Source organism: Silene latifolia, chromosome 4, assembly GCF_048544455.1.
Source record: "Silene latifolia isolate original U9 population chromosome 4, ASM4854445v1, whole genome shotgun sequence".
Lineage (NCBI taxonomy): Eukaryota > Viridiplantae > Streptophyta > Magnoliopsida > Caryophyllales > Caryophyllaceae > Silene > Silene latifolia.
In genome coordinates this window covers 99,478,332-99,491,411 of record NC_133529.1, presented here as the reverse complement: position 1 = coordinate 99,491,411, position 13,080 = coordinate 99,478,332, and the positions used below count along the sequence as shown (strand labels likewise).

General features: G+C 39.5%; 1 non-coding gene across 1 annotated transcript; it reads left to right on the top strand.

The window, feature by feature from the left end:
- The first annotated feature begins 12,693 nt into the window (after nucleotides 1-12,693).
- On the top strand, nucleotides 12,694-12,800 carry LOC141653963 (small nucleolar RNA R71). The gene has a single exon (XR_012547550.1). It is a non-coding gene; the product is annotated as a small nucleolar RNA R71 (small nucleolar RNA).
- Nucleotides 12,801-13,080: the final 280 nt, after the last annotated feature.

The window sequence follows — 13,080 nt, the reverse complement described above, 5'->3', positions numbered from 1 at the left end:
TAGCATGTGAATGAAAAGCAATAAGAACGGTAAAACGTGAAACAAAATAAAGTCCTAGTGTGGCCTATCCTATCAAAATGAACATAAATACAACTTTGGAATCCATCCATGGACCCGAGAAGCTTGTTTTGATGTTCCATCTTGATCCATGTAACGGGAGTGAGCTCCAATCTCCATCTTTAGTCTTCTCAAAAATTACAATTTAAAATTACATAATAAGCCTATTTACATTCTAATTTCAAAACCGTAATAAATAAAGAAAACCAAAACGGAGATACGAGATCTCAAATTACATTAAAAATTATGTTTCCATCATTACGAAAACATAATTTGACTAAGGCCACACTAGGTATTACAAATTACAACCGATTGCAAAAATACGTAAATAAAACCATTCAACGATTCATTCAACTAAAATAAAATGCATCAACTAAAAAAATTAAACATGCAAGACATAATTCTTTAATTATGTAGATTAATTTTACCCAAACCACCTATTTAATTGATCAAATTAAGTGACAATTCCTCAATTAATCACATTAATTTTAATCTTAATTCACATTAAACTTGTAATATGAATTTAATCCATTCATTATTTTAAACCTCTTTAAAATAATTAGGTATCTATGAATTATGAACCGCTTCACAATAATTTATCATACATTGTAAATATAATGTATAATCTTTCTAGGCCAAAACAAACAAAGCAAAACCGGAAAAAAACCTTTTTTTTTTCTTTTGGTCTCGGCAAACAGAAAAATTTTTTTTTTTCTTTGCTCTCGGCTGGAGTAAAAAAAAAAAAAACAGAATTTTTCTTTCCTCCTTTTTCTCGGCATTTCAGCAAAAACACCCCCAATTTTTTTTTTATCTCGGCTGAAAAACCCTAAAACCAAAAAAAAACTCAATTTTTTTTCTTTTGGAAAAACAGCCGCAGCCTACGATCGAAAAAACGAACAATTGTTTAAAGTTGCTATTAACAAGATTGGCATATTCAACTTTTAATTTAAATACATATTCAAACTAGATTATTCAAGTTTAACCTGTTAAAAGAATATCTAAATCATGATAAAACCGATTATCATAATTGATTTGAACTTTTGTTAAATTAAGTTATATGCCAAAAAAAACAGCAAAAACAATTCATCAATCCGACAAAAACGATTTCCATTTACATCTCGATTTATTAAATCGAAACATCTACAAATTATCATATTATTATCTTAATTGATTAAAACAACAATATGAGAGAATCAATTGGAAATAAAGCAACAAAAAAAAAACAAAACAAATCGGTTGAAAAAAAAAATTCTTCTCGGCAAAAAAAATTCCAGCCGAATTTTTTTTTTTTCGAAACCCTAATTATTGTTTACATCCAATTTTATGAAAATCATCAAAATAAAATTCGTGGCCTTAGCTCTGATACCACTTGTGGGAAATAATCTGTATACTTCCCTTATTATTAAGGATTATAACGAATTTATAAAGATGAATGCTAGTCATAAAATAAATTACATAAACAAAAGTAGAGAATGAAGAAACAACCTTTGGTCCTAGCAAAATCGGCCTAAGAACAATATCGCAATGATATTCACCTATCAGTTGCACCCAAGATGATATGAGATATGCCCTTTGTGTTCTTGCTAGAATCGATCCCCAATTTCTGTAAATTGCTAGGGTTTTTCGTTTTTGTGTTTTAGATGAGAGGCAAGAATGAGTTAGAAATTAGGGTTGAGAAATAATCTCCCTTCTCCTCTTATTTACACCGAAAAAGAGAAGTCGAAAGGGAGATTTTTTATCTCTTAATTTCGGCCCATTTTTCCGAAAATAAGAGAAATTATTTTCTCTTTTTTTTTTGGTTTTTCTACTTACCAAAAATAAGGAGATTAAATCTTCTTATTTTGGTAGTATACAAAATGTATTATTTATAAATTGTCATTTATATCATTCCGTATTAATCAGTCTACACACAACAAATTGCGAAACTTTTTAATGCCTATGCAGTGACAATATCGTAGAATATATACTTTAGCTTGCTAATTAAATATAACCGATTACATTTAATTACGAATTAACATATTAATTCGTCCAAGCTAACATTATATACATTAATTAAATATAACTTATTATATTCAATTTACGAATTGACAGTTAATTCGTCTCAGCTAATATTATTTAATCGGCATTAAATAATCGTCTCATCAACACGTTGACTATCTGTTTAGTCAATTACTTGGACTAACCTTTTAGTCAGGCATCAATGTGATTATATTTTCATACAATCACATCTCTCAAACACATCCTTTAGGTGTGACTTTTAGGGACCAGTTGATCACCGCCATCTGTATGATAATAACGTCAAACTTTCTAGCAAGCCAACCGTTATTAGGTAATCGTTAATCAACTGATAAAATACGAAGTATACTCTTGTGAAACTATAAGAGATTTATAAATGTTATCACACTAATTTGTGGAGGACACAAGCTCCAACACTAAGGACCATTAATACTCCCAAGGTCGGTCAACGCTGGTCAACGAGTCTCTAAAAAGGGCGGGTATTACAGTCTTCTCCCCCTTAAAAAGAACTTCGTCCCCGAAGTTCAACTCACCTATCCCAAAGCACAAGATACGGGAACAAAACGGCATCACTACTCTTCCGACATAGGTCACTACTCCCCGGAAATACTATCCCCCCCCCCCCATGTTATTATCATCAACTGTCTAACACTCCATATAGATCGACTCCTACAAGCTATTACATGAAATACTAACGTCACCACATGGACCAACACAACCAACGACTACACTGCTGCTCACAACTCTTAGCCACGCACTACGAGATTACACGTTCACTAATAACAACCATCAAGACGACACATGTCACATTAACACCACTATGTTACTCAACGATACGATTCTATCCCAACACATGACATCATAACTATCTCTTTATGACCGTCTTTTAAAGCACACTATCAACTTTTACTTCAACCCACAATTATTCACGAACAAGTGAAAACAATTATAGTTTCATACAAGAAATGTAACCGAAATAATAGAAAACATTATAAACAATAACAAAATAATTGTAATATCGGCCTTTTATTTCGCGACATTACTCTTCCCCTCTAAAAAGGAACTTCGGCCCCGAAGTTCACCACCAAAATACTATACATATTATTGAAAACTTACCTCTTGACATGTACCCAACACATATGATTCGTTATTGACATTACTCCTTACTCATACAACCATTAATTCATGAAAGCATATGCACTATATTCGAGAAATTATTCCTAGACACGAATGCATGTATACATCAATTGTACATTTATATAGGAAATACACCACTCCGGTGAAATATAGTTAGTAGACATTACGGATGTAAAATGAATGCAATAAGAACCAACTACTACTTCAATAGTCGTTACGAATACGCACTCAAAACCCAAATACGACTTCCAACATCTGTAATTAACGGTTCAAACATGTTACTAAACATAAACAACCATATTAAACAACGAAACATGTAACTATATAACCATTAAAACAATTTTAATTAACGGAAAGTTCCTGTAACAGTGCTACTCGATCGAGTATATAGGGTACTCGATCGAGTGCCCGCTACTCGATCGAGTGTCTTGGCTACTCGATCGAGTAGCCCGAGATCAAAATACTCCCTCCTCGTCACATCTGTAGCTACTCGACCGAGTGTGGGGCGCTCTGTCGAGTAGCTACAGGTCAAAACCTTAGAAATTTCCTGTCATAACACCATATATATATATAAAACGTCACATAAGCGCGAGTCGGGATGACAACCCGACCCCCAAAATCCTGCAAATAAGTTCAAACTAAACCAAAGTAAAAGTACTAAGTAACAACAATCACTATCATCCCACATAACCAAACCATAAACAAAGAGAAGAAAAAGGAGTATCACTCCTGCTGCTCATCCATCATCTCATCTCCACCACCATCCCCTCCCGAGGTGCCTGCTCCTGATGTCCCAAGACCCGCATCAACCCCTGCCCCAGCTCCAGAACTCGCATACCATGGGGTCAAACCACCAAAAGCAAAGGACTGTGGTATCCCCCATGCTGTCTGGTCCACCCCGTAAGAGTGGAAAACCCCACTGTAGTCCCCAACTCCGCTCCACCACACTAGATGTGGCCCCTCGGTCCCAATCCCCTGAGCATACGTCATCTCATGCATGTTCCGAAGTGTCAAAGTAGATGACACTCTCTCTGCTAAGTAGCTCGAACGTGTCTCCGGGGTATCGAGGTAGGGGTAACAAGGAAAAGGGTGCTGCTGGCTGTGGTCTGGTCTCAGATGTCCTCTCCCTCACACGAAGAGGTCCTATCCCCAACCTGGGCCTATCCTCCACCGCTGCCACGTTCTCCTCCTTCTTCGGCTCGGGCATCACCTGAAGGATCGTGTCATCAATGAGGTATGTCTGTAACTGTCGAGGTACATCATCATCATCCTCCTCCTCATCGGAGTCAACAACTACCACCACCGGATCTAATGGCTCTGTCGGTGGGAGGTGCTCAGGAGCCGGGATCTTCATCCAGCTCATACCCCACACTCTCCAAGCTAGGCTACCATCAGCTAAAGTTCTCAACCATTTCAGGTCGAGGTAGTAGTCTCTGTCCATGGTAGGCACTGGTGTAGATAGGGGAACCTACTCAGAAGAAGCCTCAAAGGAGGCTAGCTTTTCAGCTAGCCGAGTGGCAATAGCACCACAACTCAAGTACCGAGTGGTAGAAGTAGCCATCAAGGCAAGGCTAGCACAGACCATGGCAGGAGCATTGAAGACCACCCTCTCAGTCCGCTCCGGTTAAGATAAGACATCAAAAGCAACAACTCGTGATTGTTCAGCTTACTCATATCCGGCCTCTCATAAAGAAGATTCGAAATAGAACGAAGGAAGATCCTCAAAGTAACATGTTGAACATCATTAATCAACATGTTGCTGGAGGTAGGAGCTGACTTTCCGGAAAGACAAGGCATAAGGCGGCAGACACTGCACTCAGATGGAATCTCGCTGATGGAATCCTCGGGAGGTTTGGCCAACCCAAGGTGAGAAGCAAAGAGGTCCATGGTCAACACAAAACTCGCGTTCATAAGACGGAACTCAACAGATTGTGCAGCTGGCTCGTATTTAAACGAGCTCATGAACTCCAAGGTCAGAAAAGGATAGGTATGCTTCCTCAAACGATACAACCCCGTGAACCCCAAAGTCTCAAAGATATGACGGACATCCGTCTCAATTCCCAGGTCATCAAGGAGTGTGGTTTCCACACAACGGGTGGGTCTCATCTTGCGTTTCTGTAACGCTACAAATATCTCTTTCTGTTTGAAGTCTACAAAGACTACCGAAGGATACTCGGGTACAGACGGTACAACCGGTCCGCTACCCTCCCCAATTTCGGGCTGTGAAGCCCTCCCCCTCTTACTCTGGCGGGTCCCCAAGTTTAACCTCGGCATCTGTTTCAGCATACAATTTAAACATACTAGCATAGGCACTTAAAGCATGTAATTTACACAAATTGAACATTGAATAATCATCTATGTACACACTTTCACCAATCAATTCCCAAATTTGATACATAAATTCAGTTTTATAGAATCTCAGACGGTCTCTACAGCTGTAACGATTTTGACACATTCATCAAGAATTAACATCACCATTACTATATTAAAGGTTTAACTCTTGCATATACATTCATATCCAGCACAAAATCTCAATTATAGAAAACGAATTTCAATTTGGGGCACTTTTAAGACGGAGTTTTAAGGCAAGTTTTAAAGTGAAAATCACAAAATTCAACTTCCAACATGATATATGTAACATATACTACTCAATTTCATCATCCAACATGTAGAGAACACCCAAAAATCAATTTAATTTCACAAACCCTAGAAAAATTCGCCCCCAAAATTTGCAATTTCTAATCTATTTTTAGCACAATAAACATCAACAATCAGGAAAGAGAAGCATGTGAATCATATTACAACAATTACAAGCAACTTTTCGTCCATAAGGATCGAAATTTCAGATTATTCTACCATCTCACTAGATTCTAAGTGATGAAAACATGAAATTAAGAAAGAAATTCATACCTTTATCAAATAGGAAGTGAAAGAACGAAATTAAACAAAGAAAACCACCCAAACGAATCACCACAACCACAAAGATATGAGAGTTTTTGAGAGGTTTGAGAGATTAGGTGTCGAAATAGGTAGAAAGAATAGGAAGAATGAGAAGGAATAAGGGTTTTAAGAAACCCGTAAAAGCCACTGTACTGTAGCCTACTCGATCGAGTGCCTAGGGTACTCGATCGAGTGCCCTCTACTCGATCGAGTAGGCGCTATTTCGTCGAGTATCCGCAGAAAATTCCTACATCTCAACGTCATAGCTTCCTAACTAGATCGAGTGAGGTCTACTAGGTCTAGTAAGCACTCGCACTCGGTCAAGTAAGGTTGAGTACACGGTCAGAATTACAAAATTAACTGAAGATTCCTGCAAAACAATATTACGTGTCGATCCCAAACCAAGTTCGGAAGTCGTCACTGGTTATCGTACTTGATACCCGTCGTGAGGTGTCAAAAATAAATTTATAATCTCCTACTACAACTATAGCTAGCGGCAGTCGGGTCGAACCACAGAGAGGCAGACGTAATTTCTAGTTGTTTAAATTCGGTCTAAGGTAACAATAAGGAGGGGGTTCGATTGGATTTGGTCTATAGCTAATAACAATAAAAGAAATGTAAACTAACGAAATATATAAAATCAAGTATAAAAAGAGGTACTAGGACGGTCGGTTCGTTATAGTTTCGGCGGCAGCATACTAAACAGGTCTAAATCAAACACATGAGGCGGGAAATAAAGAGGTCCTCTCGGTCCACTCTTAACAAATAGCATCTTTCGATCTCGCTATAGGTCCCTAATATCACTAATACTAACTTTCGTCCTGAAAAGTGACTACGGTCTAAACTTTACCTATCTTTCGATCTCAGCATAGTTTAGTCATTTTAATTGGTGATCTAACAACTGTCCCTATCTCTCGATCTAATGGGTCAGTCATATATTAAGCATTCATCTAGTCGTGTGCACTCGATTCGTCGAATAAAGAATTAAAACAATTAAAACGAAAATAAAACCTCACGTGGTCAGTCGATCGACCAGGTATGGCAGTCGATCGACTGACACGCGATTCAGGCCGTGTTCATTATATTGCCGCCTACACTATAATTCCCCTACATCCTAGCACGAATAAATTAGCTACTCATACTGAAATTAAAGGCAAGAATAATATTAAGGATTAAAGCTACGGAATTCATGCTTAATACGATAAAATAAACAATTAACAAAAGATGGCAATTCGGCTTGGGAACTGATCTAGCAATTCGACAACTATGAACGAAAATAAAATAACAGAATAAAACCAGAGAGTACCGTGTGAATTGCGAAGGAAAAGAACAAAGCCGAATGACAAAGCGAATTGTATTCAATACCGAAAGTAATCTCGAACCCTAATTATTTCTAAAGAACTGTATGTAAAACTTTATGTAAAACTTGATAAAAACTGGATGCCTGTATCTGTCGAACTAGGTTACGTTATATAGAAAGTATACGTAACATAATTCCTAAACCTAATAACTCATGGGCTTGATAAATCTCGAACTTTTAATTCTCGCCTGGAATAGCGTCTTGGTCGATCGACTGAAGTGACCGGTCGATCGACCGAATAGCAGTGTACAGTAGCCTCTGGAACCCGATGGTTGGTCGATCGACTGAAGGTAGTGGTCGATCGACTACTTTAGCTGCTACTTGACTTCTATAATCTCGTGGATTTGTCTTTTGGGCCTAGAAATACGCACCAAGCTCGTTCCTTAAGTGAATACTCCACGTCAAATGCAATGCAGGATACTCGGGGACGGATTTAGCTCGATTTCCGCTGGATTCTTCACATTTCTGCAGTAATGTACAAAAATACGAAAGTAGATGGAAATAGGGAGAAATGTAGCATAAACTACATGAATGAGCTCTGAAATGCGTGGAAAATAAGATGTAAAACATCATATAAAAGACACGCATCAAACTTCCCCAAACTAAACCCTTGCTTGTCCCCAAGCATGAACTAGACTCGATCTAATGACCTAATGGAACGAGTTCAATCTCAGAGCGAATTACAACATGTAAAGCCTAAACCAATTTAATGCACAACCAACAATTAATTAGCAAATGAATCATGCAAACGAGTTATGGAGTCGTCAAAAACTGCTGAACTGTCAACCAAAGAGACTTATCAAATTGGACTCTCACGGGTCGCTCATATCACACATAAGCACAGGTGAATATATAATAGGATAGAAATAATTCATTTTGTAAAGACTCTCACCTACCTACGACCTATAAGAACATGCCTGCAATATAATATGAAAACAATCTCTACAACCGTACATATGCATTCCAACCAACAAGATGACCATGACACATGCCGAGGTATATATATGGAAATGTGAGGTATGGGTAAGAAGAGGCAAAATATTTTATGGAAATGTGGAGGTACAGGTGATCAAGCTAGTACCAAAACGGAACCATATGGCAACATCCTTCTTCTTGCTCAAAATCAAACGAAACGGTGCTATAGCAAGCACAAAACTCACAATTTCTGGTATAAAAGTAATCAACTAACTCCCCATAAGATATGAATAATACATGGGAGCAAAAATCGCCGTAAGATAAAGGTTTGAATTATGCGAGATTTATTTCTTTTCTTTCTCCTTCGAACTCCAGTCGATCGACCAGAGTTGGCAGTCGATCGACTGCTATGAACAGTACAGAACTCTTTTTTTTTTTCTTTTTCGAATTATTTTTTTCTTTTTCTTTCTTTTTCTTTCCTTTCAACTTCTTTACTCCTTCATTTCATCTCCCAACAAAATCTCAAATAAGAGCAAATGCTACCAAAAATTAAGTGACAATCTCAAGAACATAGACTACTAGCTTGACAAAGGCAGGCTAAATGTAGGATGTAGTAAATGGGACAAAAAGGCTATTTTTGGCAGTGTGGAGCTTATGGGCAAAACGAATAAAGGGAAACCTCTACCACATGTGTCAACAAACCACAAACCGAATGCATACAGGTATTAAGCATATTAAGTTCATATTTATGCACATTGATGTAACATGTCTCATAAGGAGTAACTACTCACATCCTAGATAAACTGGTCATGAATGTCACCAGTTATGGGCTCTAATTCTCAGAAATATGATGTAGTTTGCCAATTTTCTAAGTCAAGTCTCAAGTTCAGCAAGAAATTTAACGAAAACTCGTAGATATGCACTTATACGATTCTACTAATAACATGTCAATCAAGCAAGACTTAGGCAAAAACAGGTGCAAATGCAATGTCATCATTGAAATACTACCGTTCCGACTCGACCTATATGCTAAAATAAACGTGCAATTTTTTGAAATTTTCGAAATTTTCCAATTTTTTTGAATTTTGTATATATAAGAGATGAAATAAACGATGCAAAACGAAAATGTAAACGTGAATGCAAGCAAATGATATGCGACGCAAAACCCTTCCCCAAACCAAATCGCACAATGTCCCCATTGTGCAAAATCATGTAATGAAGAAAAGAGAAATGGGAATTTTGCGAGAAAATAAACAAATAAATATGACATGAAGTGGAAATCGGGAACTCACAAGACTTTAAAAGCGCAAAAGGAAACCTCCCAAACCAAATAAGCTAGGAGGTTTCAAAGAGCGATAGTGCTACCAATAAGTACCTGAAAAGACAAACAAAGTACCACGCATAAAATCGAGAAGGACAATAATGAAGCGGATTTATGTGCAAAATTGAGGAAAATAGAAGAAATAAATAATGACGGAAGATAAAGTGGAGTAGAAAACTCCCTTAATTCCGCAAATCGACCAAAAATTGTAGGAGAGAGGTCGTGAACAGGTACAGCAGTACAGCGCGGTCGATCGACTACATCACTCAGTCGATCGACCAAGTGAACAGGAACAGAAGCTCCTGGGAACTGCAGACCGGTCGATCGACTACACAGACCAGTCGATCGACTGGAAAAACTGCTGTAACTTCTTATTTCTTCCTATTTTCTCAATTACTTGAGCTAATGAGGTCTAAAAACCTGCAATTGCACAATAATACGCGCCCAAAATTGCGCAAAACCCAGAGTAAAGTCTAAAGCGTATAAAATCCTAAGCAAGCAAAATAAAATGCGAAGTCTAGCGCACACAAAATGTGGTAAATAGTCTTAAAAGCACTAAAGTAAATGTTTGATAAAGCATTTGATCAACTAATAGTTGATCAAGAACGGCCACGGTATGGCCCACTTCGTCGGTTTCTGGCTACGAGAGGTAGCCTCAACGGTGCTTATCTTCTCAGCTGCACCCTTCTTAGCTTCCACGTCCGTATGGCTCAACGGATCATCTCCCCAATCAATGACCTCCTCCAGCTTGTCAGAATCCAAGTCGGACTCCGTTACTTTGACCGGCTCGTCATCAACTTCCTCATCAATGCCATAGCTAAGGCAACCAAGACCTCCTCTTTGAATGATCGGTTCCTTCTCAGTCGGAGCAACTTGCAGCACTTCCTTCCCCAAACCAGCTCCTGCAATATCAGAAATAGACAAATCTTCCTCCAATTTGCTTCCAGTCTGGGGCGGAGGGGTTACAACAGGAATAGAGATAGGCATATCAGGAAGCACATAGTACGATTTCTTTTCAGAAACCGTATTACAAGTTACAGGCCACATGGGGTCCTTTTTCTTAGCCGGCTGGGCAAAGACAATAGAATGCTTTCCCACTTTGAAGGTCAAGGTTCCTAGACCGACATCTATGACTGCACCAGCAGTGTGCATAAATGGCCTACCCAAAATAATGGGAATATGGGCATCCTCAGGCATGTCAAGTACGACGAAGTCAACAAGGAAGAAAAACTTCCCTATTTGCACGGGGATGTCTTCTAAGACTCCTATTGGCTGGACCGCAGATCGGTCAGTCATCTGTACTGTCATGTCTGTCACTGCGAACCTAGTCAATTTGAGCTTCCTAGCAAGACTCAAGGGCATTACACTTATACTAGCTCCTAGGTCACATAATGCCTTCTCAATAGAGAAGGTACCTATATTGCAAGGAACAGAAAAGCTACCCGGGTCTTCTAGTTTATGGGGTACAGTGTGAGACAAATAAGAGCATGACTCTTTAGTCAATGCGACAGTATGCACATTTTCAAGTGACTTTTTCTTAGATAAGAGTTGTTTCATGAATTTAGTATAGGCAGGCACTTGATTAACTAACTCAAGGAAAGGCACTTGTACATTCAGGCTACGAATAACTTTTTCAAATTTATTGAAAGATACCTGTTCCTTTGTCGGCACTAGTCTTTCCGGATATGGGGCTATAAGAAGTAGCTTAGCCCTCTCCTCTAAATCGCGCATGCCGGTATCCGTGGACTTAGGTTGGAAGTCCACTACTTTCTCCTTATTGAAGCTTGACCCCTCTTCAGACCGTCTCAAATGTGAACCATTGATCGACATCGGGTCGTACTTCGGAGCCGGGACTGACCCATCAGCACTCGGGTCTTTCCCCAATATTTTCGGGACTGTCGTGCCCCGAAACAAATGATCCCTCAAGTTGTCGGGCATCGGAGGACGAAAAATCTCACTATCAGCAGCGATCTCAGTCGATCGACCAGTGATGTCAGTCGATCGACTGAGTTGAACAGACCACCGAAGCTTCAACTTGCACTTCGGTCGATCGACGGTATGTCGGTCGATCGATCGATATACCTAAGACGCCTTTTTCTTTCTTTTGCTCGTTCCAGCTTTGTTTTGACTCGGTTTTGCCTCATCTTTTGCAGTGGCATCCTCGACCATAGCAGGCCCCTCCAGGGTAGACCCACTCCTCAAAGTTATGGCATTTAGGGTCTCTTTCTGGTCAGTTTGAGTCGGCAAGTGTCCCGGAACTCGAGTGGTATTCTTGCTAGCCAATTGAGCAATTTGGCTCTCTAGCATCTTCATCCCGACCTCTCTAGCTTGGGACTCCTTCAGCAATAAGTTCTTCAACTCGGTGAACTCGGAATTTTGGGATTGTTGCTGCTGCTGAGGGACATACGGAGGCTTTTGATATGGCTGCTTATGTGGAGGTACATAGGCTTGCTGTTGCTGCTGTTGTGGAGGTTGAGTCGGATTCAGGACATTCTGGCTACTCCACCTTAAGTTGGGGTGGACATTTGGCTCATAGTACGTGTTTGTCTGCCTATAATGTTGAAAGGCAGCGCAAGACTCAAAGGGGACAGAACAATTTTCTCGAGACATGCCCCTCGCTCCACATCTTCTACGGCACGAAAGGACCGTCTCGAAACAAAGATTAACATGGTATATCCCTCCTTTAGAAGCCCCTCCCAACTCATATTTGTCAAACCTTGCAATGAGCTTCTAGTGCGCAAGAACAGAGGAAGTTTCAGCAGCTCTCCTCTGGTTTCCTCTCGAATTCCCATATTCAGCCTTATGAGTGGCCAAATCATCAATGATCTTCCACCTCTTAGTCTCTCCCATGTTCTCAGCAAATCGGCCATTGGCTGCAGCATCCAAAATAGCCCTATGATCGTCATACAGCCCATTATAGAACTGATTGCAAAGACTCCATTTTTCGAACCCATGGTGCGGTATGGTTCGCACCAGTTTCTTGAAACGGACCCATGCTTCATGAAATTTCTCATCAGGCCCCTGTTTAAAGCTCGTGATCTGAGCTCTAATGGCATTTGTCTTCAAAGCAGAGAAGTATTTCTTGTAGAATGCCAAGGCCAATGAATTCCAGTCGGTGATCCCATGAGCGGCTCGATCCAGATCTCTGTACCACTCCCTTGTAGCATCATGAAGGGAGAAAATGAACATGGTCTCCTTGATCTGGTCTTGGGTCACACCGGTCGGCGGGGGTATAGAGCAGCAATAATCAATAAAAATCTCCATATGCTTGGCTGCATCTTCATTTGCAGCTCCCCCGAACTGGTTTCTCTCAACCAGGTTAATATAGGAAGGC